Genomic DNA, 24,979 nt, shown 5'->3' on the forward strand with positions numbered 1-24,979 from the left:
AGTTGTACCGTAGAGGTCGGGGCAGGGTGGAGCTTGGTTCCCTCGGGGCGTCCGCCCGGGACCCTCCAGGCACATCCATGTGCCACTGACCTGGGGCACCGCTGTCCTCTTGAGCGTTCGTCGCAAGGCACGGTTGGTTGTGGCATTGGTTGTGTGATGACCCCTGCCCGTCCCTGGCCCCTGGGGGTCAGGCTGGCTCAGTGCCCGAGTCTCTAGGCAGGACCCGCCTGTGCGGGTCCCTGTTGTGTTTCCGCGAAGCACCTGGCCTCGCACCGGGGCGAGGGCTCCCAAGACAGTAGCGTTTGAAGGAGGGAGTACGTCTGAGGGAGGGGGCTTGGAAGGAGGCAGCAGGACAGCCCCAGGACAGCCCGTGCCTGCGGCGTGAGGCCGGAGCCCAGGGACCGGCGGCGCCTCTCCCCTCCCCACCCTCCCCGCCTCCGTCTCACCTGCTTTTGGGAGCAGCGGCTCACCTGGCCGTCTGAGGGCTGGGGAGGAATCTGTTTATTTACCTCGATGTGTTTTTCCTTTACCTGCTCGTGGGTGTCATCCTTCTGCTCACAGCCCGTGTCGGCAGAGCGCGGAGGACCCCAGCTCGTAGCTGCAGAAACGGCCGCGGGCTCAGGGCTGCGAGGCGCGGGAGGCAGGGGGCGCTCCCTGCTCGCGGGGCGGCAGGTCGGGACCGGGTTCCACTCCCCGTGCCCCAGAGCGGCTGCCCTCAGAGCCTCTGCTGGGGCGACCACGTGGCGGGGCCGACCGTCACAAGCGTTCAGGGAACAAGGAGGTGGGAGCTTTGCGACCTGAGCGCCGCTGCGGGGGGGCGTCTCCCTGGGGATTCAGGTCCTCCGTGCTCTGTGTAGACGCATTAAGTCTCTGGGGTCCTCCGACAGCCGCTGTCCTGTCGCCGATCTGTGGTGTCGACACGTCCCACGAGTCTGGTAGCAGAGCCTGCGAGGCCGCCGCACGTCCCTTACACAGCGGAGGCGATCGGGGAGAAAGAACTCGGGCGCCTGCAAGGGTCCTTCCCCTGGAGCTAAGAGTCCAGTCGACCTGAGGCAGAGTAACAGGAGAAAATCAGATTTAATGGCGCACGTACCAGGAATCCACACAGACAGAAATTCCAGACGGTGAGGCAAATGGGGCATCCTGAGTGCGGGGGAAGGGGACAGGGGTCCGGCACTTGAGACGACGACAGGGCGCTAAGAAGAGCAGGTGTCTGGTCACTAGACGTCTCTCCTGCCCCACAGATGGGTCGTTCAGATAAAGTTGATCTCCGCTAATAACCCTCACTCTGGGAAAGGCCTGATTTAGCTCCTTCTGTGGCGTTGGGGGAGGGGCAGAGTCTCTCTTGAGCCCGCAGGGTGTCAACTGCCTTCAGCTCTGAACGCTCTTCATGCCAGAGTGGCCGTCAGGTGACCCGCCCTCGCCCCCACAAAGCCACACCGACAATCCCAAAGGGACCGGCCACTTTCAGCCAGTCCCGTGTCACCGCGTGCTCTGTGGAGTGCCCCACGGCCCTCACCACACCTGCTCCTCTGCGGCCAGAGAGGGAGAGCCACCGTGGTGGGCGGTCGGGACCCCAACCACGGCTCCTTTTCCCACACGTCGGGGAGCACCCCTGGCCTGGGGGCGGGTCGTGCGTCACCCCTGCGCCCATCCCCTCCCACAGCTCTGACTCGGATGCCAAGCCAGGCAGGACGTCCCCCACTTTTCCCTAATCCGTGGATCAGACTCGACCAATTGTGGCTTGAATGAAAGGCCCAGCACTTGAGTTTTTAAAAATTTATACTGTCATAAAAATAACATACCCACCGGTCGGAAAATGCGGCGTCCGTGAAGAATTCACATTAGGAAATATGAAAACGCGCACCCCGTACCGTCCGAGTGGGGATTTTTTAGAGAAGCCGAGAATCATTTCTGTGAGCGTTTTTATCGTGTGTGTTTTGTTGTCCTTGAGAGGACCTCGTAAATCAATTGGACACATTTTGCTATAAAAGGAATATTTTATGTGTCAAGTACTTTCTCTGAGATTTTCTCTTTTATCAGGGTTTTGTAAAAGTGCAGGATGACACATGGGTATAATTGCTTGGCCATAGTCCTTAAGAGTGGGCGTCGTATATCTCTGCTTATGCAAAATTTATTTGAATGTCAGAGCCTTACTTAAGTGGATACGGTGGGGAAAAGCTTCCCGAAGACGTCGTATATGAAAAAGAAGATTCTGTGCTTCAAAAAACTCCTGGCAAAACTTTGCAGCCCTTTGCTGGTAGGACTCCACCCACCGTGTCCTGAAGTACGTCCTTGGCAAAACCACATCTCGCCGTTTTATGAAATCGGTAACCCAGAAGTCCTTGAGAAGACGCTCAGTTCATTTTCAGCGTCCCAACTAATAAAAGTTAGTAATAAAAGGTTTAACTTACTTTAAAAAACCTCCAAAAAACCAAATTTCCGTTGTTGCGTTCGCCGTGAAAACACTGGGCGCCGCGTGTCAACGCTTCCTTTCATTTTCCTCTCAGTGACGCGCATGTCTTCTGTGTTGACTGTTCTGACTGAATGTATTTTTAACTTTTAAAAGGCTTGTCTCTTCCCTGAAAAATAGTTTGACTTTTTGTCAAAATGGTCAAAACAGTCTCGGTGTTTGAAGTCGTGTTATTGGAAGACGCGGGCCTGTCTTCTAAACGCCAGCCCCCGGGGCGCGTGTCGCCGTACGTGTTTCTGTTGTGGGCGACTGCTCAGGCGCGTGACACCAGTCCTTGCCGTCTCCTCGGTTCTGCGGACACACGGACGGGCTCAGCTGGCTGTCTGGTCTTGGGGTTTCCCAGGCACCCGTGGCCAGGTAGGAGTTGGGGTTGGGGTCATCCCATGCCACGGGAAGTCTGGATGTCCGGGCTGGCGCACCCCATGGCTGGCCGCGGATGCTGGCCTTCAGCCCGGAGGTTGGCTGGGACTGCAGGCGGGGCCTGGTTCCGGCTTCTCAGCGCTTGGAGACCAGGTGCCGAGGCATGTGCCCCAGAAGAGAGCATTGCAAGGACCCAGGTAGAAGCCGGGGGGCTGCTCACCCGCCAGCGGGAGTCCCAGAACATCCGTCCCACTGGGGTCGATGGGCCAACGTGATCACTAGCCAGTCCTTGTTCAAGGGGAGGGGACTGGCCTCTCCTCTAGTGGGAAGAGGAGCCGATACGTAGGGAGAAGGAGGGGATCCATGAGGCCATCGTTGGAGACCGCATACCGAGCGGGCGGTTCTTCCGGCTGTGGCTGTCCGCGTCCCCCCACTCCGTGGCTGTGCACGGACCACGCAGGCAGCGACTTCCCAGGGAAGCCCGGCTCCCGGCTCATCGCGTGGGCCATTTCTGTGGAACACCCACGGCTTTGTCGACGCCCTTCGCTGATCGTCTGGCGTTGCCAGTGGCCCACGGTAAACCCCGAAAGCGACATAAAAGAGGGCAGACGGGAAGTGCGGATAATACAGAAGCCCAGGATTTCGTGGGGGCGAGGAGCATCTCGCTGGAAAACCGCGGGAACCCACGCACGGTTCTCGAGCCGCAAGGAGGTGCAGCTCAGGCAGACAACGCGCGGAGAGGCGGACATCGGCTTTTCTCCGGTGATAACACGCGTTCATCTGAGAGAACTACTGAAACATGAAATAATTAAGGGAACAGCTTCTGGGAATTAACGGAATTCTAGACTTTTTGATTTTTTTAATAAAAATCACTGTGTGCAAAACGGCTGTCAGGGTTGTCTGTGAACGGAACATCCTAGAAGATGCCCCATGTACGGTGTCAGCGACCTGAGCTGCGGAGTGCACGGCCCAGGCCGGCCCCTCGCTCTGGACCCGGGCGTGCCCTTGGGTCAGGACTGTTGCTCTGGTGAATAGTAAATACAATCAACGCATGTTCAGCCAGTTTTAGTTCTGCTTTCTGACGTACGTGGTGATCGAATATCTGATTTGCGTTACTCACCGGAAAACTCTAACTCGGTTTTCAGCGGATTTACCTCGTGTCTCTGAGTTTGGACGGTCTCCAGCGACAAGGGTCTCCTGAGGTTTAAATCCGTGATTGCGGTTAGGATTCCGGCTTTCTGCTCCGGCAAGCTCTGGGGCACGTGGCCGTTGTGGCCCCCTCCGGCAGGTGCCCGAGTGTCCCCGCTCGCCATGGTGCGATGCCGAAGTGGGGCGAGGAGCGGGAGACGTCTGGCCTCCGTGGCGGCAGGCTGAGCGCCGCCGCTAACGAGGGTGCAGTTATCCAGAAGGGCCCGGGGGAGCCGGTGTGCAGGCGGCTGCCCGTGTGGGGGTGGGGGGCCATGAGCGCAGAGACCTGGCTCGGAGAGAGAAGTTTCCGTGGAGTTCCGAAGAGAACTTCAGACGGCCCCTCCTCTAGCTCCATTCTTACAGTGACGAAGATACAGTTCCGCACGCATTTCTGAATCGGAGGTGACTTCTTTGATTTGCAAGCCCATCCTTCATGCTCTCGCCCGCTCTCAGGCTCGTGGGCCGCGACGGAGCTTTGGCCTGCCATCGTCCTGCCCACTGCAGGGGCTGGAGGTCCCCATCCCTGGGACAAGTAAAAGGAGATTTTAGAAGGTTTAGAAGGAATAGGTTCTAGAAGGAGAGGAAGACCAAGGGACCCCCACGCCAGCCTCGTGACTCTAGGGCGGGCGTGAGGGCAGAGCAGGCCAGGCCACGCAGCAAGCCCGGCGCAGGCAGTGAGGTCCCGGGGCTGTGACCCCAGTCCACGGCCTCAGGCGTCCCCACTTGAGCTGGAAGAAAGGCCTCATCTCTGCCGGTCCCCACGTATGGTCCACAAGGAGACGTTTGCTTCGCGGCGTGCGTTCGTTCAAGTCCCCTCGTCCTCGACTGACGAAGCTCAAGCCGTCTGAGGCAGACGTTGCCGCCGGATTTCGAGCACCCTGCATGAGAGTCCTTGTGTCCTTCCGCGCGACGAGAGCAGGCGTGAATCTGACCCACGGCGAGGGCCGCCGGGAAGCCCAGGCAGCCCCGTGTCCACGTGCCCGACGAGACCCTCGGGCACATCACCTTCAGAACATAGTTTCACACAGACGTCACTGTTGTCAGGTCGATGAGACGTCTCCGTCGTTTCTCCTCGTCATCCCGCTGCGAGACGTTGATGGCAAAAAGGATGATAATAACAGATTTGGGGGACGCTGGTAAAATTACTGCGGAACTACCCAGCATTTTAAGTAAAAGTGGCATTTCGAATTGGCCCACGGGGCTGTGTTCGGGCTCTGCGTTGGGGGTCTCCGCTCCGCTCCGCTCCAGGTGCCTGCAGTCGAGGGCAGGGGCTCCCCTTCTGAGCGATGGGACAGAAAATGTTAGACGTTGACCCGCAGTCGCTGAGCCCCAGCTTTGTGCCGAGGTCCAGACAGAGGTCAGGGCGTTGGAAAGGCTCCAGGAATCTGAGAGGGAACACTTAGATTCAAACAGTAACAAAGATGATTTTTAACCCTTTCTTTGCTGAGGGGAAAAACGTACATTCACGGTCTGCCCCAGAAACACTGCAGGGTTTCTAAGCCTCTGCCCTGTTGACATCGGGCGGGGCCTAAGGGTTCTCCGTGGTGGGGGCGTCCTGAGCACTGGGGTGTCCAGCAGCAGCCGTGACCACACCCACTAGAGCCACTGGCACCGTCCTTCCCCCCCCTCCGCTCCCCAGTTGGGACGATCAGAAGCGCCCCCAAACCTCGCCAAATGTCTCCTGAAGCCCCGACGGCCCCTGATTGGGAGCCACTGCCCTAGTCATGCTTTCTTAACAAAATGAGCTTTATGTGGTGAGCCACGTCCAAGGGCACCCGTGCACCAGGCACCTCGATTCTCCCGGAGGGCTCTGCACACCCAGGCATCGGCGCCCGGGGCTCTTCCTTGCCGCAGGAGCCGGTGATGCTGTCTGATCGGAACAGTAACTATCCCAGAGTCTTCCTGTTCCGCCGGAGTCATCTGGAAGCCGGCTTTGGCGCATGGCTGCTATTTTAGGGATCGTCACACATCCCGTGCTGTTTGGTGTCAAACCCAGAGTCGCTGTTATTTAACTCTGATTAATAAATGGCAGGCTGTCAGTACCCGACGTGAAGAGACTGCAAGGCACCATTGTTCTTCCAAATTAAAACATTTAAACACTGAGATGCAGGGCTGGTTCTGGTGGCTCATTTTAATTACTCCTTTTGTCTTAGCACACCTTTCTCCTGATCACACAGCTGTCACGCCAGCCATACCTGGAGTCAGGGCTCATGACAGCCTGTCCCTATTAACTGCCATGATTTTTCTAAGGAAAGCTGGAAGCCACTGGAGCAGATATTAATTCCGAGAGAAGACTGCTGGCGAAGTTATTAAAATGAACGTATCTGAAGGCTACAACTCATTTCATTTATGTTATGGGCGGGCGGCAGGACTGGGCCGTGTGTGTGTGTGTGGGTGTGGAAGGCATCGGCGCTGGAACGCTTCTCCGCACCCTCGTCCTGCCATACCTTCGCTGCTCCTGCTGGCAACAACCGAGCCCATCTCCAGCCGTCCCCAGCAAGCAGGGAGGTATGCAGAGACCATCAGGGAGCCCCGTGTGGATGGACGCTTAGATCGCCGGTTGGGAAGTGAGGGGGTCTGTAGGGAACCTCACGTTGTGTCCCCGACCCGCCCACACGGGGACCGGCATCTGAGTGCAAGACCGTCTCTGGAGGAAGGGCCCTGTCGGCCCGAGCTGAGCCTGCCTGGTAGCCCCCAGGTTGGGTCCTTCAACGTGGGCCACACCAGTACCTGGACCAAGACAACGTCATGAGGGATCCCGAAAAGGCAGACCGAGTGCCAGCCACAGGAAGGACAGAATTCAGGGGATCAGAGAATGACCGCCCTCCCTTCCCTCCTCCTCCCCCTGCAAGTCCCTGGGCTCCGGGACCGTGGCAATGTTCCTTCCACACTAGACATGGGGTTTTCTCACCAACCTTACATCCACGTGGTTCTGGTTCATGGGCTCCCCGTCACAAAGGGTGGGGAGACAGCGCAGAGACCAAACTTGCAAAACGCAGGACGTTTCCTTCCCTTGTGAGTCCTGTGTTAAAGCCACATGTTCCCGATTTGGAGTGGGGGTGGGGTGACTGGCCATGCCCCGTCACCCTTGTGGGGCGTCCGGACAAATGCTGGCATCTTTCTCGTCCAGAGGAACCCTGAGCCCATGCATCTGGTTCCCGTTGGGTCCTGCCGGTGTCGTTGACTGTCATGGTGCCACAGACGGGCAGTAAGACAGAACCCGGAGGGATCGTCGGGCGACAAATTCAGACGCACCGGGTCCCAGGTCCGTTCTCAGACAGACTGCCGACTCCCCAAACGCACGCAAACACATCTGTCAGCTGCTCCCAGCTGCTTCTCAAATCTTTGTAAATCAAAGGTAACAGAAATAATAAAACCAGCGACATCCATGTGTCTAAATAAAATACAAACGGGGCCACGCAACAAGGACAGAGAATATGGTCTGGCGTTGCGGTCTGGAGTCCAAGAAGGAGGGACCAGTGACGAAATGAAGGCTGACGAACTCTCAGACCTGCGCAGTGTAGAGAGGTTTGCTACGTAACGTCTTCCAGATCCGGAAAGTAATTTTCACAGGCAAAGCAATTAATTGGACACTGACTCTCAGAACGCGGAAGGTTGTGAGAGTAATCACGCCCCGGAAGACCCCAAAAGGGAGCGGGCAATCCTTGGGAAGGGCGCGTTTCCTGAGATTATCTTGAAACCCAGACTCCGGCAACGTAATGGGGAGGAGAGGGACGGCCACACTCCAGGCACCACCGGCCAGAGATGGTCATTTCAGATCCACTTCTCAGACCCAGCGGCCAACTGCGAGTTTTCCACGAACCTTGTTTCCGTAAGTTTACCTTGGAGTCAATTATATATTCAGAAGGAAGTAGGAGCCTCAGCTTTAATGTTACGCAAGTACATGTTTGAGGCGTCGGGAAGTTACCTTCCGTACAAAAGATGCCGCGCTCCAATCACAGCCTCTCTTGGGGGAAATTGTTTTACGCCAAGTCGGCGGCCACGCTTCTAAACGCGTCCCAGCCACGTGCGGCGCGCACAGGCGTCCCAGCCACCGGACAGTGAGGGCAACGCCGGATTCCCTCGGGGGATGATCCGCGTTTCACCGGGACGCCTCATGTCGAAACGTCCTCGGTCCGAAGATGGCACTGATGTGAGGCTCGTGTGCGTGGGTCCCTCCTGAGCGTCTGATCCTTGCCTTCAGCGCGAGTCAGAATCGGAGATCTAGAACATTTCTCGGCTTTTGGGTGCGCTGCTGAGCTGCCCTCAGGACCCGCCACCCCACCCCGCCCGGGCTGTCTGTTCCCGCCGGGGGCAGGGCAGCGGGTGGGCTGCTGACGTCTGTGCACCAGCGCCGGCGAGGCCGGTTTGTTAGCGGAAGGTCTGTGGCTCCGTGTTTGCTCCTGTGCGAGTCACGTCAGCGACGCTGAGCTCTTACTGCCCCGAATTTGTTGACCATTTGCTTTTCCTTGTAAATGTGTTATCTTCGGGGGTTTACTTGCTTGTTTGCTTCCTTTTTTCCCGCCGAAATCCTTATGTTTTCTCGTCGATGGGTAAGAATGCCTTGCGTGCCGTTTACCAACTTCCGGGGGCGCCACGCTGTCGGCCAACCTGTCCCCCCATTTTTCTCCGGCCTTTGGTGTTACATCCCCGGTGTTTTCCAACTCGAGGCATTGGCGATGTTTTGTTGCAATGTCTGTCTGTTTCCCCCAGGGCATTTGGTTATTTTCCCGTGATTCCCGCCTTTCTCTGTGGCCCACTTTCTGCCCCACTCTCCTCACTCTCACCTGTTTCTCTGATCCGCCGCCTCCTTCCTGCTCCCTCCTCCCTCGCTTTGCTGGCTTGGGCAGAGTGACCACACCGGTGACCCCAGGTTCCTGGTCAGCTCTGCCATGACCCTCCCCGCCTTGCACCGGGGCCCTCACTCCCCTCCCTAAGCAGTTTAGGGACAGACAGGAAGGATCTTGTAAGTGGGCTGAAGGGGGTGTGCTGGCTGGGCCGCCAGGAGCCAACGTCCAGGCAAGTTGCACGTGACCCTTCGTGTCCCTGCATCACGGGTGCTGAGCGATTCGTCTTACCTTCTGCTCACTGTGACAAGATGCTTTTACAGTTTCCGTGAGAAGTTTGTATTAAGCACATCTGCCTGACCGGAAAGGTATTATATGAACATTTTATGAGCAGAATGTAGAAATTAATGGAGAAAAAAATACGAGAAGTTGGGATTGTTTTGCATTGATTGCTGCCCGCACCGGACGGAGTGTGGTTAATCACACTTCACATTGTAGGTTCCTCTGGTCTCCTCTGTAACGTGGTTTTCCTTTCCGCTCGTATCGGGGTTTTGTAAAATAAACACACATTGTGTCCTCTGGAGAGATAATGGGTCCCTTTCAACGGACAAAGACAGCCCTGATTCCGTGGGCTCTGGGCTGCGATCGGCGCGGGAGGGGCTCGGGTCCTGCGTGACCACGTTCTGCTGTAGGAGGTGACTTCAGTAGGCCCCGCCTCAGAAACCGCGGTCGTGTGGAACCGCGTCGCGGTGAGCCGCATGCATGGACGTGCCGCTCTGCGTCATGTGTCTGCAGATGGGCGTCCGCACGCGCGAGGGTTTCTTTCTGCTACTCTGAGACAGTTATCCTGTCTTTTCTCCTAAGCCAGGCTTCCAGTTCAGCGATGGAGGAATAGCAGGAGCATTAGCACAGAAAACAAAATCATAAGGCCCGGAAATATTTAAATTTCCATCAGGAGACAGCGCAGTGCCCTGATTATGTGCAGCGCGTCACGTCCCGCGAAGGGGCCGTGAGGTCACAGCAGGGGTCCGCTGGGCAGCTGATGTGGGGGACATTCAAGCCGTTCTTCCCAAATTCCCCGCCTGCAGTGTCCTCCCATGCTCTGGGGGCCTCGTCTCGCTGACGCTAGATTCCCTCTGTCTGGCGCCATCACTCTGCACTGTCCCCAGATAGGCGCAGAGGAAAGGTTTTTTCAACAACTCATATAGTTTCCTAAAAATTGTTGTAATGTGTTTATTGATGGTGGAAGATTTTCATGGTAATGGATAAAAATTAAGAACATAAAGTTACCGCCATTAGTGTTTTGATTTATGAATATCCTTCCTGGGGCACCTGGGTGGCTCAGTGGGTTATGAATATCCTTTCTACCCTTTTTTGTTACGCTTACGAAAGTGAAAATGTGCTGAATAATTTCAGTTTGCCCCCACCCTTACCCATCTGTTGTGGCTACTTTCCCTGTGATACACAGTTTTCCGTGCCGTTTCTGGTGTTGTTCCTGCTCCGCTGTGCTCCGAGGGTGATTCCGTAGCATTCAGAGCGCACTTGGTTCCAATTCCCCACTCGTTGCAGGGACGGGGCGGTTTGTAATGGGGCGGGAGTCTGCACCTGTCGCCGATCCGGACCCTCACTCAGAACGGAAAACGACGGTGCGTTAATTTCTAGTGTTGACAGTGATTGAGTGACAGCGAAAACCGTCTTGGGGGATTCTTAAAAGTCTTCCCAGACAATGCTCTGGGGGGTCCTGTCTGTGGATGTCAACCCCCGTCTGTGGGGTGGGGCTGTCCCTGGATGAGCCCCCTTCCTGGGGACATCCCCCAGGACAGGGCCTTGGAGGGACCCCAGGCTGCAGGTTTCTGGACCCGCTGGGGTGCAGACGGATGATTCCCCAGGGACTGACGACCTGGAGGCAGGAGGCCGTGCACATGTGAGGCCGATGGACGCTGGACACCCCAGCAAGGTCGAGGGCCGGGTCTGCTCCCAAACTGCCCTCGATGCTCGTTTGTGTCAGTTTTCCCCGGAGCAGGAGCAGCCCCCATGTGGGCTGCATGGACCCTTCACCTCTGCAAACCCGATTCACGTCCACAGTCCTGGGCCTGTTCTTCACAGGACGTGCCGGAGAGCCTCAGACACAAGCTCTGCTTTTGTACCGAAATACGGCTGCGAACGAGAGAGTGTGCCTGGGAGCACAGCTACATCTGTGGCCGTTCACAGCTCAGCGCCTTTGCCATTGTCCCAAACCACAGTGGCCTCCGAGCCACCAGCCACCGCTGGGAAGTCGTCAGGCACCGTTGTCCTGAGCAGGGCCTCAGGCGGCGGGAAAGCCTCCTTCCCTCCCTCCCTCCCTCTGGAGGACTGCGGGTGTCACTGGCTCCTCCCCGGCCGCAGGGCCTGCAGTGGGGCTCCCTGCCGTCACCCCCGCGTCCTCGCTGCCCTCTAGACACTGCGAAGGAGTCCTGTGGGCGCCGCCCCAGGAACGTGCTGGACGGCCCACACAGCAGCTAAGGAGAGATGCCACACATCAGGGTCACAAGCCTGCGCAGAGAGGGGACAGCAGGGGTGACGAGAGAGTCGGCACGTCCTCCCTTCCTCCCTTCCTCTCTCCTCCCACCCCGCCCGTCTTTTCCTGCGTTCTCAGCCATGCGATGTGGAGGGACCGTGTGCTCTGCTCTGGGCAGGAATGGTAGGTGGCCCCTGCTTCGGAGGCCACGGATTCGGGGTCAGCGCCAAGGAGAGGGCACCTGCGAGCCACAGCAGAACGTCTCAACTGTCCGTGCCCCAGGATATGGTGAAGATCGCAGTGGGACCACTTAGTCGGAGCCAAACCACACAGTCCCTGCGAGGCCCCGGTTTCCTGATCTGCACGAAAGGCTCGTAGATCTGGGACGCGAGGGAGCGGACAGTGAGCAGGTACTTCTCTCCCCTGCCCTCCCAGGGGACTTCTGCTCGCTGGGAGCGGGGAGCTGGGGCCCCAGGGCATCTGGGAGAGTCTGAGAGGCTGAGGGGGCTTCCTCGAGGAAGGATCCAGACAGTGGGATGGGTGAGGCACTACCAAGGGGAGAAGGGGCTGGCAGATGGTGTCCAGACAGCGAGGCCTGCCCACCCTGCTGTCCCTCGGCAGGGACTGTCATCAGGGCTCTGGGCCCCTGAGCCCAGCTCCTGGGAGCTTGATAGGACGCCCGGCTCCTCGGATGCGGCGCTGAGATAACAGCGGTCGGAGGACAGCGAGGTGGGGACAGGGCGCAGGGCACGTCAGCCAGCTCCTGGCTGTTGTCATCGCTGCTCTTCCTTGTTGGTTACAAAGCGGCACAGAAACAACGTTGCTTCCTCACTCACAGAGTCACAGGGTTCACCCAGGTCCCCGTCCCCACGAGGAGTGAGGCTGGGGTCTGCCCCCACCACTGTCCCCTCGCAAGAGGTCGTGGCAGGAGGCTCAAGGCCTCGGTGGCCCTGGACGTGGTGGCACCCGGCCTGGACCTGGGGGACAGTTACGCGTCATGTACCTGGACTTGTGCCCCTGGCCAGGGAGGTGACAGATGGAGGCGAAGGGCGTGAGGCTGGGGGATGGGGGAGGAACCAGCAGCTGCCGGCGGGCTGGTCTTCGTGGCTCTCGCAGCGTCTGTGTAGACACAGTGTGCCACCCCCCAACCATCTGAGACTTCACGTCAGAGTCTGGGTGCCCCCCACTCCTCGGAAGCTGGGGAGGGCAGGCCCTGGCATAGCAGAGCAGTGAGGGCCCCACGGAGGGCTACAGCGGCCACTGGGTTCTCACTGCCCCCCGGATGCCCCCTAGCCGGAGGCCGGCCTCCGTGGGATTCTGAGACACGCACCCTCGTGGCCCCCCCCATCTGTGTCCTCCAGGCTCCTGTCCAGACCTGGGGTATAGAGGCCGGTGTGAGGTGGGCAAGGAGTCGGGATGGGGTGACCCAGGGGACGTGGTGGGGGGCTCTCAGGAGTGAGTGTCCCTGCGCCCCTTGCCCCTGGGCCTGCCGTGAGGGGAGGCAGCCCTCTCCCCGAGTTTGCTCTGGCCCATCAGTGAAGCTAACGAGAACCCGAGTGAGCGCTCCCCCTGCACCCCGGTCCCTGGGCTGGGCCTGGGCGGGGTTCCCACTCGTATCACAAGCTGGTAACCGGAGGGTCTGAGAGATAGACGGGACCCCTGCCCGAGACCCCCAGCAAAGCAAGAACACTACGCAAACAAGATCTGACCCAGGGCTGCCCTTCCCCTCGAGAGCGTGTCTTCCCATCGGTGCTCGGCCGTGACCGTGAGCACCCCCGACCCGGACCCCGCCGACCCAAGCCACCAGCGCTGGTCTGGCCCAAAAGATAGACGTGCACCCTTGTGAGTGTGAAAAGCTTCTAGGCCATGTGTGTGCGCAGCTAGGCTCACCTGCAGTGAATGATCCCACACCAGTCTGCTTCCCGAGACCTGCTCAGCCCAGATTCACAGGGAAGTCAGACCCCTCCCCCAGCTTCGCCAGCCCCGTGGGCCTGCCCACGACTTAGGCAGAAACCATTTGAAACGTAATTACCCAGATAATGGCCTACCACTTAGGCTCACTTTATACAATGTCAGCTTGACGGCCAGCCCCGCTCCCTCGCGTCCTCGGAAACGTGGCCCCGGCCCCAGCACCGGCCTCTGGAGCCTCCGCGTCCCCGGAGTGTTGATCGTGGGCTCTGAGGCTGCCGTGTGCCCGGCTGTCCTCCAGTCATTGCGTTTTGTCTGCAGACGGGCAGCGGATTTACAGCTGGAGCGCCTGGCAACTTCGGAGCTGCTCTGCTGTGTCAGGAGACGACTGGCGATAATGCCTGATTGCGCCGGCCGGTAATGGATCTTAGAGCTTCGCTTCAAGGAGCTCACCCTGCCTGATGGGGAGCCAGAGCCGACGGGAAGCCGCTGTAGCCCCGCCGTGTGATTTCTGCAAAGATTGCCAATCCCGGCGGGAATTTGTGTAAAAGCATTCAAACCCGCGGCACAGTTAGAGCCTCTGTTTGTCAAGTGCCGTTCTTCTCCTGTGAATGACGCGAATGGGCAGGCGCCGCCAGTCGTCTTCGTTAATGACTTTCAGAGGTGGAGATGGCTGTTGAAGCGTCTTATCAGGTGGGCTTGCTGTTGGAGAGTCGTGATTTATTCAGTTTTTAAGTTTCCGTGATTGTTGAAGAGTTTTCCAGCATTTTGTAAGTAGCAAGGCAGGGGAAGCAAGAGATATGTCATTTGATATTTTTCAGCTAATTCTCTGGCTGCGTTGTTTGGTACAAGCAAAGGGCCCGTCATGCACGAGTCCGGGGGGAGGGAGCCCGTGGCAGCCAAGGCGGGTGTGCAGTGGGGGTAGGGGAGACGGCGATTCTGTCCCCGGGCTTTCTCCCCGCCCACGCGCCGACCTGGGCGCTTCCCGGTGCCCCTGCTCCGCGCACACGCTGGACAGGGCTGCCGGCATGTCATTTCGTCTTGCCCCTTCTTGGAAGTTGGACCAAGGGCGTGTCTCGTCCCACGCTCGCTGTATAGTAAAAGGCTTTCATAAGAAGCGAATGAAGACAGGAAAGCTGAACTTCTGGGAACCAATTATACCAGTTTTGAATAAGCCGTAAAAACTTTGACAGGAAAGGAGAATGAGGAAGCCAATGGGGAGCACACTGAGGCTACTAAATGAAGTCATCTCGATATTGTCACTCGGTACCTGGGGTCATGAACACCTGATGCTTCACCCGACGGCCACGTGGATGCGTCTGTCTCCCGCGGCGGGACGGTGGTTCCGATGAGGCTTCCTTTCCAGGCGCTCTAGGAAGGAGCTCGGATTTCACTCTGGAAATGCAGGTGTGGAGGGGAGCACGCCCAGCCATGGGGTCGCCCGTGGTCTCTGGGTCCACACACATGCCCTCCTGGCCACCACGGGGCCCTGGACAAGTGGCTGGACCTCTCCTTGCCCAGATCGCTGTGCTGTCCCTGCTTCCTGGAGACTGCTGGTAGCGCGGACACCCAGGTCATCAGGACCATGTGCTCGTGCTCCACGTCTGTGGGCCAGGGCTCGGGAGCCACTCAGCACCACAGACAAAAGGTTGGATGGCTGGCAGATTTGTTTTTATTTTATTTAAAACCCAAACCTCCTGCATGTCTTCCTTAATGGAATTACAGATTCCATTTCTTCTGAGCCGGGCTCTAGAGGCCGCTGCTCTTTCAAGTCTGATCATACTTAGGGACAAGCAGGTACGTGGCTGGAGAGGGCGGATCGGGGATGTGCTCAGAATACACATTGCAGACTTTCCCGTCCCTCCCCCAAGGAGACCCTGCAGATGGTGGGGAGACCTTTTGCGGAAAACGGCTGGGCCTGCGTGCAGCCCCTGACCTGCCCCCGGTGTCCGCACAGCACACTGCCGGGCCTTCGAGTGGTCCACGTGATGCCCCAGTGTCCCCACAGCACTCTGCCGGGCCCTCGAGTGGTCTGCGTGGTGCCCTGGTGTCCCCACAGCACACTGCCGGGCCCTCGAGTGGTCCCCGTGATGCCCTTGTTGCCATCTTCGTCTGCAGTTGCCAAATCGTGGGGCCTCAGGTTGCATGACCTTCTCCAATGTTCTGTCTGCATTGCCCGTGGCTGTGGAGAACACGCATCCCTCGCTCAAACGCGCGTCTGAAACCATCTATCGAATGAGAACAGGTGCCGGCTGCTTGGGACACAGAGGAGACAGACCGCCGCTGTCCTGGGAGCTCACAGTCTGGGGGGAAATGTCGCCTTCTGGCGTGATGAGTGCGTGAAGGAACCCGAGCGTGGGAGCCGCGGGGGCCGTGGGACCCACCGAGCCCCTTAGATGGGGTCTCTGTCCACAAGGACATGCTTGTTGGTTACTGATCTGTGTGATGCTTTCTACACGTCCAGATGGTGAGCCCCGTTGGGAACAGGGCACACCCATGGGACGATCTCAGAAGACTTTTGTCAGTACAGAGAGGAGGGAGGCGGCTGAGATCTCACTGCAGCTCCGATGTGGTCTGGAGTAGTAGGTTCAGAGCCGATGGCCAAGAGAGATTCCTTGAGCTGTTTTTGGTGCAAAAAGGTATTTTATTTAAAGCACAGGGACAGAACCCATGGACAGAAGGAGCTGCTCTGGGCTCATAAGGAGTGACGGGTTGTATACTCTGGTGCTGGGGAAGTAATGACAAAAAGAAGTTTCCAAAAGGACTTTCAGGTTCTACAGAAGACAGGATCCTGGAGGCCTGGCTATGGTCAAGCTAAGGTTGCGTTTCCCTCCAGGAAAGCTTTACAATGAAGACAATTGGGAGTTTCTGGAGGAAAGTCAGACTCTGCCTTTCTCTAGTATTTGTCCACGGGCTACAGGTTTTAAAGAAATTTCATTTTATCTACATGTCCTTCTTGCCTTTGTTCTCCACGTTACCCGCAGTCAAGGAGAACGCGCGCCCCTCTTTACATGAAACGTTTGTAACCCACCGCCCATGGCCGTCCTGCGGTGGAGCCCGCAAGGGTGTGACTGCCTGGACAGATGCTTGCTTGACCCCTGACCTGGCAGTTGTCACAGATCCCCAGGAAGGTGCAAGAAACAGTGAACAGAGAGGATCTGCCCACCCCCTCCACTTCCTCCAGCGGTGACGTCGTGGGGGAGCGTCACCGCCAGCAACAAGGCACCGGTCCGGCGCACACTTAATCTGTGTGCTCCTCACTTAATTCCTGGAAGCTCGCCACCAGCCAGCAGGGAGGCTGGGCTGCCATCAGAATTATGCGCATCCCGCCGCTGGCTCCGCGGTGGTCCCTGAGCACTGCCGTTTCTCCAGCCTCTGTGCTGGCTGCTGGGCACATAAAGGTGACCAAGGAGGAGTCAGTTCCTGTTCCCCTGGAGTTTACGGCCTAAAGCAGGAGTTGGCTGGGGAAACGGGCGGTTAGAGCAAAGGGTGGACGCCAGGAAGGAGCGCGCCGTCCACGTGTGGGTCCAACGAACATGGGTGGATGTTGGCGGAGACCCCTCGGGGCAGAGCAGGGGCTCCCTGGCACGGGTGGAGGGAGGGGCATTCAGGCTGCCCAGAGGTCAGAGGTCTGTGGTGCAGTCATGAACCTGAACAGGGCTGGTGGGGCTCCCCAGTGTGAGTGGGGGCAGTGGCTGAGGAGACCTCAGGAAGCCTATGAGCCGGGCAGGGAGCTGGAAGGCAGCCATGCTCACCACTGCGCCACCAGCACCAGGCAGGAAGCCGGGACTTCCGGAGTGGGATCCATCTACACAGGGAACGGCTTTATCGCGATAGGATTCACTTACTGTCCAACTCACTCCTCCAACGCGGTTCAGTAGTGTTTAGTTTACTGAGACGTACACAAGCGTCAGCACCACCCAACAAAATTCTTCGTAATTTTATCTCACGTCGATGCGTTTTACCACCACAACCGAGGTTCCAGATTGTTCCGCCTTGGTACGCTTGTACTTAAAATATCTCTACGTGCTGTCACCGTTAGATCAAGGAAGGCGAGGAGAGAGCACGCACAAAGCCTAGGATTTTCTCACGCGGGCAGGACTCTGTGGAAGACCTGGCCGGGGGCCTGGGGCTGGCCGGGGGGCGTCTGGGACGGCGGGAGCTGCAGGGCTGGGCACAGGCTGGGTTGTTGACTTGGGTGCCTTCGGCCAGCGTCGCAGCGGGGATGTGATTCTCTAGGATGCTGAAGGGCTCTTGGAAAGTGCTGAGCAGCACGAAGGACAGCACTCCTTCCCCTATGGGATCATTTCACGTCTGCAAAAATTCACTGTGGATGAAGGTCCTGCAGTCGGGTGGTGTTTCTACCGCCGGGTGTTACACGTAACTAACAATCACTGACAGTACATCAAAAACTCTAACGTACTGCGCAGTGGCTGACCGAATGGGATGTAAACAAACAAACACACAGACAACAAACCCACTCAAGGTCTGGGCTCTAACAGCTCTGCACTCACAGGATGAGCCAGTGGGCCGTATCAGCTATACACACATGGAACTTCGAAGGCTTTTTGGGGTGACTTGGCATTCCTCGCCTTGCCCACAAGATGCTAACGGTAGTCAGGCATTATGATCATAAAAATGTACCCCCTGATTTTCAAAACTGCTCCTTGGGCTGCTACCACCCCCAGAAGTCACTGTGACTGACTATGAGTTCCTCACGGACCTATTGCTTATCCTTTCGTGTCATCTGTAGCGTGGCAGTTATGAAGTAGCCACATGACATGGATGGATGGAGGGATGGAGGGATGGGGAGATGGGTGGGGGGATGGAGAGAAAGATGGCTGGGTGGATGGATAGAAGGATGGATGGAAGGATGGATGGAGGATGATGGATGGAGGTATGGAGGGATGGAGGATGGGTGGGGGGATGGAGAGAAAGATGGCTGGGTGGATGGATAAAAGGATGGATGGAAGGATGGATGGAGGATGATGGATGGATGGATGGATGGATGGATGGATAGAAAGATGGCTGGGTGGATGGATAGAAGGATGGATGGATGGATGAAGGATGATGGATGGATGGATGGATGGATGGATGGATGGATGGGTGGATAGAAAGATGGATGGGTAGATGTATAGAAAGATGGATGGATGGATGGATGGATGGGGAAGGATGGATGGAGGATGATGAATGGATGGATGGATGGATGGATGGATGGATAGAAAGATGGATGGGTAGATGGATAGAAGGATAGATGGAGGATGATGGATGAATGGATAGAAAGATGGATGGGTAGATGGATAGAAGGATGGATGGAAGGATGGATGGAGGATGATGGATGGATGGATGGATGGGTGGATAGAAAGATGGACGGGTAGATGTATAGAAAGATGGATGGATGGATGGATGGATGGATGGATGGATGGATGGATGGGTGGATGGAAAGATGGGTAGGTGGATGGATGGGTGGATAGAAAGATGGACGGGTAGATGTATAGAAAGATGGATGGATGGATGGATGGATGGGTGGATGGAAAGATGGGTAGGTGGATGGTTCTTAAATATCACTGTGCTTAAAAAACCCTCAGGAGCCTGCTGTCCAGCATATTTACTAAGTGTACTATCTGTGTCCTTTAACATGAATGGGCCTCTACTCATAAGTAGAATTTGTCGGTGACTTGGTGAGTGAGAATCATATCTGCGTGTTACAAGAACACTGAGCTGTGTAATTATGTGAGGTTTGACTATAGGTCAGTGGTTCTCAAGAGCTGGTTTTGATTTTTCATTTAGCAACACCTGGGAACATTTCTGGTTGTCAGAACTTTAGCGAGTACGCTGGCATTTAGGAGGTCAAGGCCAGGGATGCTCCTAACATCCTCCTCGAGCAGGAAGGCCCCTCCACGAGCAGGACAGCCCTGTAACAAAGACGCATTCAGCCAGATTGCGACAAGTGCCGGGCTGGAGCCGCTCTGCCGCAGGTGCTCGGCTTTCCTACTTAAGCCAGCGCAGGTGAACGGATGCCGCTTTGGAGCACTACAGAGGGCCTTGAACCCAGTGGAGGCACAAAGAGCTGTTGCACCTGTGGAGGACGAGCGATGTGGGGGAGGCGGCTCCAGCGATGAGTTCTGCAAGCTTTCCTCCTGGTGTCTTCAGAGCAGACAGTGCCCCCTGCGTTGGATGCGTCATTAGTGTGGTTATATATACTTGCGTGAAGACACAGTTCTCTATAAATGCAGTGATGCTTCTGAGAGTAATAAGGAAACTTCTCCTGGGAGTGAGCAAGTTAACAGACGGAGAACAAGAAGCCTGGATTCACCATGGGATAATAAATGGAAACTTGCCGCACAAAGAAAAATCGGTGTTTTAATTTGTCAGAAAATTACTGACTGGCAAGAGGTGCTTTGTACCAGAGTTCTTTCTTCAGAGTGTGAGTTTCCCTTAAAAGAAGACAAACTTCTGTTTACCGTCTCTGCTGAACAGAGTCATTTGAAAACAATGAGGACGTATACGGGGTTCACGGACCAGCCGCCGTGTTGCAGAAACCACACAGGCCGTTCTGGAAACAAGTAGTTGTTGCCGACGTCTGCCACCGTGACTGCGGCGGCCCGCTCCACGAACCTTGGAGGCTGGCAAAATCTCCTGTTAGTTTCCATGTTCACTGGAGCTTCACATCTCCCGGTGCCGTCTCTGGAGTGGAGGATGGACTTGCTTTATCCTCCTTCAAGTAACGCTGTTAAGTGCAGCGACAGTAGAGAGACAGACAGAAGGATATAGAGCTTTTCTGGGAAAGCCGACCAGTCAAGCAGCCAAAATTTGGTGACGGCATTGAGGTGACGGTGTTGGTGACTGTCACCTGATGATGAAAGTGGCAGTGATAGTGATGATGATGGTGATGATGATGGTGATGATGATGATGGTGATGTGATGATGGTGATGGTGACGGTAGAGATGATGATGATGATGGTGATGATATGATTTGATGGTGATGATGGAGATGGTGATGATGATGAAGATGGTGATGATGGAGATGGTGATGATGGTGATCGTGACGGTAGTGACGGTCACGGTAGAGATGATGGAGATGATATGGTTGTGATGACGACGATGATGATGGTGATGGTGGCAATGCCTGTAACAAAGATGTACGGTGGTAATAGTGTTGAGGAAGCCCTGGCGGGGTTAGCGGACCTGGCCTCGGGCCCCGCTTGCCCCATCAGTGATCTGCACACACCTCCTGACCTCAGCTCCTGCTGCTTCTCCCCTACACCTCCCGCCTCCGAACTCTGGCCATTCCCATAGTCTGTCTGTCATGGGGGTCCAGCAAGCCTGGCCCAGCAAGTGTGGCCCAGCACCTGGGGCTTTCCATTTTCCATTCTCTCTAGAAGTCTTTCACCCAGACCTCCCTCTGGCTACCGCCTTTTTGTCAATCAGTGTGCAGCTCAAACCGTCCCCTAGAGAGGCCCCTCCCCAGGGTCCCCTCTCCATCTCTGTGTCCTCCCGGGCTGCTGTCGTCTGAGGGACAGGTTTAGCCTCTCTGTGGCCTGTTCAGCCATCACCTTCTCTAGAAGGCCGGTCCCATGAGAGCAGTTGCTGGCACTGGGCATCACTGGACCCAGGCCCCAGCCGGTGGGGCTTCAACAAGTCCCCGTTGAGAATCCCTGAGGCAGGGCTTTCTGGGCACTTGTGGGATGGGGTCAGGGTTCGGGGGGCTGTTAGGTCCCCAGCCAGGCGTGGGCATCGTGAACCAATAGCCTCCTGCCCTGCAAGTCCCTGTCTTGCTTCAGCAGCGATTCCTTTCTGGGTCACGTGGGAGCCCTGCGTTTGATGCTCCTGGTTGTCCTGCTGCTGCTTTGCCGAAGAACCCGGAGTCCACATGCTCCCTTCTCGTTTCTGTCTTTGAGGCAGAACTTCCCTGACTTCTGCGTGTGTGTGTTCAGAGACCGTGGTGCACACTTGTCAGAAATCACACCACAGCCCGGTGCAGAAGGGGACACACAGGACCTCGTGGCCTGCCGAGGGTTTCAGCCCGGGGCCAGCCCATGCTGACCCCGGGGCCCACAGGGACCTCTCCCCAGACGCGTCTCCAGGCCTGCAACCAACTGCCCAGGCTGGAAACGTGGGGCAAGGGGAGACCGGGAATTCAAGCAGGTGGCTGGCACCAGGGCCTGAGACCACGCTTTGCCAGCCAGTCGACACTCTCCGTTAGGAGGAAGTCAGTCAGTGTTTGCTAAATGAACGTGCACAGGAAAAAACTCCAGGAGAAGAGGCGTCAGGAGCCTGTCAGCCGCACTGGCACGTGATCAGCCCCGAGCCCCCACGTGCCCCCCACTCCGAGTGCTGTCGCTGCTCGTTAGCGCCCCAACCCTGTTGCCAAGGCAGGGACGCCTGCCTTCCTGGTTCTGGAGCCGGGAACGGGCGCTCTTCTCCTTCAAGGAGCGAGACGTGCCTGGGGGAGGGGAGGGGAGACCTGCTTCTCCCCCTTGGGGCCAGGAGCCAGCTTGCCCGTTCTTCCCACGTCTGGCCTTAGAAGCGTGGCTGGGAGGCTTGGGTCCCAGCTTTGCTCTGAAAGGCTGCTGGAGGAGGGCCCAGAGCCTGGACTCCCCTGCCGTGGGGGGACCAGGTTTTACAGGGGTCCGCACATACGGATTGGGACGGCAGCCCCCCGGCCACCGCCATCCTGCTGTGAAGGGAGGTGTTCCTGGGATCAGACGGAGAAGTGCCTGGACAGGAGGGGAACATGGTGAGTGGGTGTGTCTGGGGCCCTTGAAAGGTGCTGAACTTGGCTTCAAGGTGACGGTACAACTCCCGGGGCGTGGGGGGAACCGCGGAGGTCCTCAGAGGCCTATTACCCGGCTCAGTAAATGGCAGTGGTCACTTTGGATGATTCCTATGGACACTATGCTGGCCTGCCTGGCAGCCGGGCCCTCAGTCTCCGCTGTCCCCGCCCCGCCCTGGGGGCCCCTGCACCCGAGTGTGCCCGACAGCGGTGTCCTGTACCAGCCTGTTTGCACTTTTTCCAGAGACATTGCTGGTGCGAAGCCACGGAGGTCCGGGCTCCTAATGCAGAACTGGGCCGTGTTTCGAGACCCTGAGCTTTTAAGAGCGAAAGCCGGGTGGCGCCGTCGGTGAAGCGGCCGACTCTTGGCTTTGGCTCAGGCCGTGCTCTCAGGGTCCAGGATGCAGCCCCTCGTCGGGCTCCGAGCTCAGGGTTGAGTCGGCTTGAGCTTCTCGCTCCGTTCCTCTGCCCCTCCCTCCCGCGCCAGCACACACGCTCCCTCTAAAATAAATAAATCTTTTTTAAAAATTGAAGGTTGTAATAACCCCTCTTTCCCCCAGCTTTATGCTATATTGCGAAAGGAATATGGGCAAATTTTATGAAGAAATGCAAAACCCTAAGCTGGAGCGTCAGCCCCTTCCTCCTCCTGCAGTCAGAAAGGGCAGTAAGGGAGCGCACGGCTTCTCAGGCGCCCTGTCTTAATTGTCAGTTGCGCAGGGTTAATGAACTACATTAATTCACCGAAAAATGACGTACACCGACTGTCAGAACCTGACGCGTCAGCCGTGGGAAGGAGCCTTCATAGAATGTCTTTGGAGAAATCGCAAGTGACGGTCCTTCCTCAGGAAGGACAGGGTGGCTGGATGCCGGGCGAGGGGGCTTCCTTTCCAAGCGCCTCCTGGGGGCAGCGACCCCGGGGCAGGATGGCGCTCACCGCTGAGGCCAGCGCAGCCGCGGGAAACGCAGAGGCACCCAGGCGGGAGGCAAGGGCGCCCGCCGTCGGGGCAGGGGCTCGACTGCTTGTTCCTGAACTGCTGCTCCCTGGAATCGGCGTCTGGTCGTCCCGTGTCGTGTCTGCATTTGTGAGATGTGCGCCGACCTGGAACCGTCCCCTCCGGGGATGCGTGCTGTTTGCAGAAAAGTCTCATTGAACAAACCGAGTCTTCACACTTGACCACACGTGCTTCAGAGGTGTTGGGCGGCTCCCGCTGCCCAAAGTCCTGGAAGGCCGTGCGCGTTCCCAGGGCCAAGGGGGTCAGAGTGAAACCCGGTGGCAGATCCATGAAAAATTAAGACGCCCGTTAAAAATTGAGTTTGGCAAAGGATCGTCGTATTCGGCCACCCCAGCTCCGGCCCCAGAGTGGCCCCTGCCGCACGTGAGGTCATTACACACCAGTAAGGTCTCTGACCGGGAAGTTGTTGAGGACGAGGGGTGAGCTGGACTCGTGAACAAATCCCACGGTTAGCCCCGAACTGCAAAGGCGGCAGGTGAGACCCGCAACATTCGGCTGGTTGTGGGGCCTCTTCCTTGCTATGTACTGGGTCGCTCCGTCAAAGCTGCAGGTTTTCCTTCGGAAAGGCACGCGCTGGGGAGGGCCATGGACGGCTGGCGTCACAGTGAGGGAGCGAGAGCCTGCACGGAGGAGTCAGGAAAGGGAGACTCTCCAGTGAGAGACAACAAAGTCAGCGCGACAGGTGTTCCGCAGGAGAGCGCCGTACGCACCAGAGAACCGCAGTCCAGCCGAAGCAGAGGCCGGGGAGGATCCCTGGGCCCTTACCCGCCGCGCCTCAAGCCGCCAGCGGAGCTCTGACCCCGCCCTGAGACTGCGCTCAGCACCCCGAGGGCCCGAGTGTCCTGAGCAACTCCGACCAGCTGTCCTCCAGAGCCCTGGGCTGGGGTCGGGCTCCCCAGGGGATCCCGTTGGTCAGTCAGGGCAAAGAGGCCTCAAGGTGCACACCTGGGGTCCTAGGTGACAAGTCCGAGGGCCCAGCGATGAGTCCTGTCTGAGGCACGGGACCAGAACCGTGAAAGAAACACCACAGCTGGCAATGACCTCGCCGAAACGGAATGCAGGGGTCGAGCACGGCAAGAACACGAGGACGGTATGAGTAGGGCTCCTGAGTCAGCCAGTGGTCACTCATCGAACGCAGGTTCCTCCCGCTCACAGAGACAGGGAGGCAGGGCCCTTAGTGCATCTCCTTAGTGATGCATTTCAAAGACAAAACTCCCAGGACCTTCACAAAGTCATTACAGGTCCGTGGGACACCTGCATCTCAGGGGTAGAAAAAGGATTTACAGTCACAACTTTCTAAAGCAAGTGCTCTAAGAAATGGGAGGTCAGGCCAGTGGTCAGGAAAGGTCCTGCCCAGATTTTAGGGGGCCGTGGGGAGCGTGACTGCTGTCTTGGTCGGCAGGGAAGCGGCGAAGCAGGGTTGGGACGTGAGCTGCCGGCGGGAAGCCGTGACAGGTGGCCCTCGGCTTAGCATGGGTCTCCGCTGCTTGAGCCCCCGTTGTCCGTGGGCTTGTGGCTCAGGCAACAGGAATTGGTGGGATTCGTGCTGCTGCTTCTAAAACTTGCTGGTTCCGGATATTCCGCCTTTTGGGAAGCCTGGGGCCTTGGTTGGAAAGAAAGCGCCGGAAGGACAGGGTCGGATACAGAAGAGCGGTGTGCGTTACTGTTAGAATATCACACGAGGCTAACAGTCCCAGGAGGCTTGTTATCAGGGATGGCGGGTGCAGATGGGGTCGTCCGCACCTCCGCTGGGCATCGAGAGCGGAGGTGTGGAGGGAGCATGTGGAGGACGTTCCGGGCTGTTCCGGCTGCAGGGGACGAGAGGTTAATGCCGTCCCCGTGCTCTGGTTGAGGAGCGACCGTGCAATACTGGGCTGTTGACCAGAATATCCTCGTTTGTTCTTACCTCGGGGGCCCGGCCTGATGATGGGCCAAGACCTCATTTTGCTTCCGCACACAGAATTTTGTCCCCAAGCG

At 57.4% G+C, this 24,979-nt stretch overlaps 1 protein-coding gene across 1 annotated transcript in view; it reads left to right on the forward strand.

The window, feature by feature from the left end:
• Positions 1 to 24,979, forward strand: part of CDH4 (cadherin 4) — a 490,829-nt gene that overhangs the window by 142,370 nt on the left and 323,480 nt on the right. The window lies entirely within an intron of this gene.

This window comes from Meles meles, chromosome 16 (assembly GCF_922984935.1).
Source record: "Meles meles chromosome 16, mMelMel3.1 paternal haplotype, whole genome shotgun sequence".
Classification (NCBI taxonomy): domain Eukaryota; kingdom Metazoa; phylum Chordata; class Mammalia; order Carnivora; family Mustelidae; genus Meles; species Meles meles.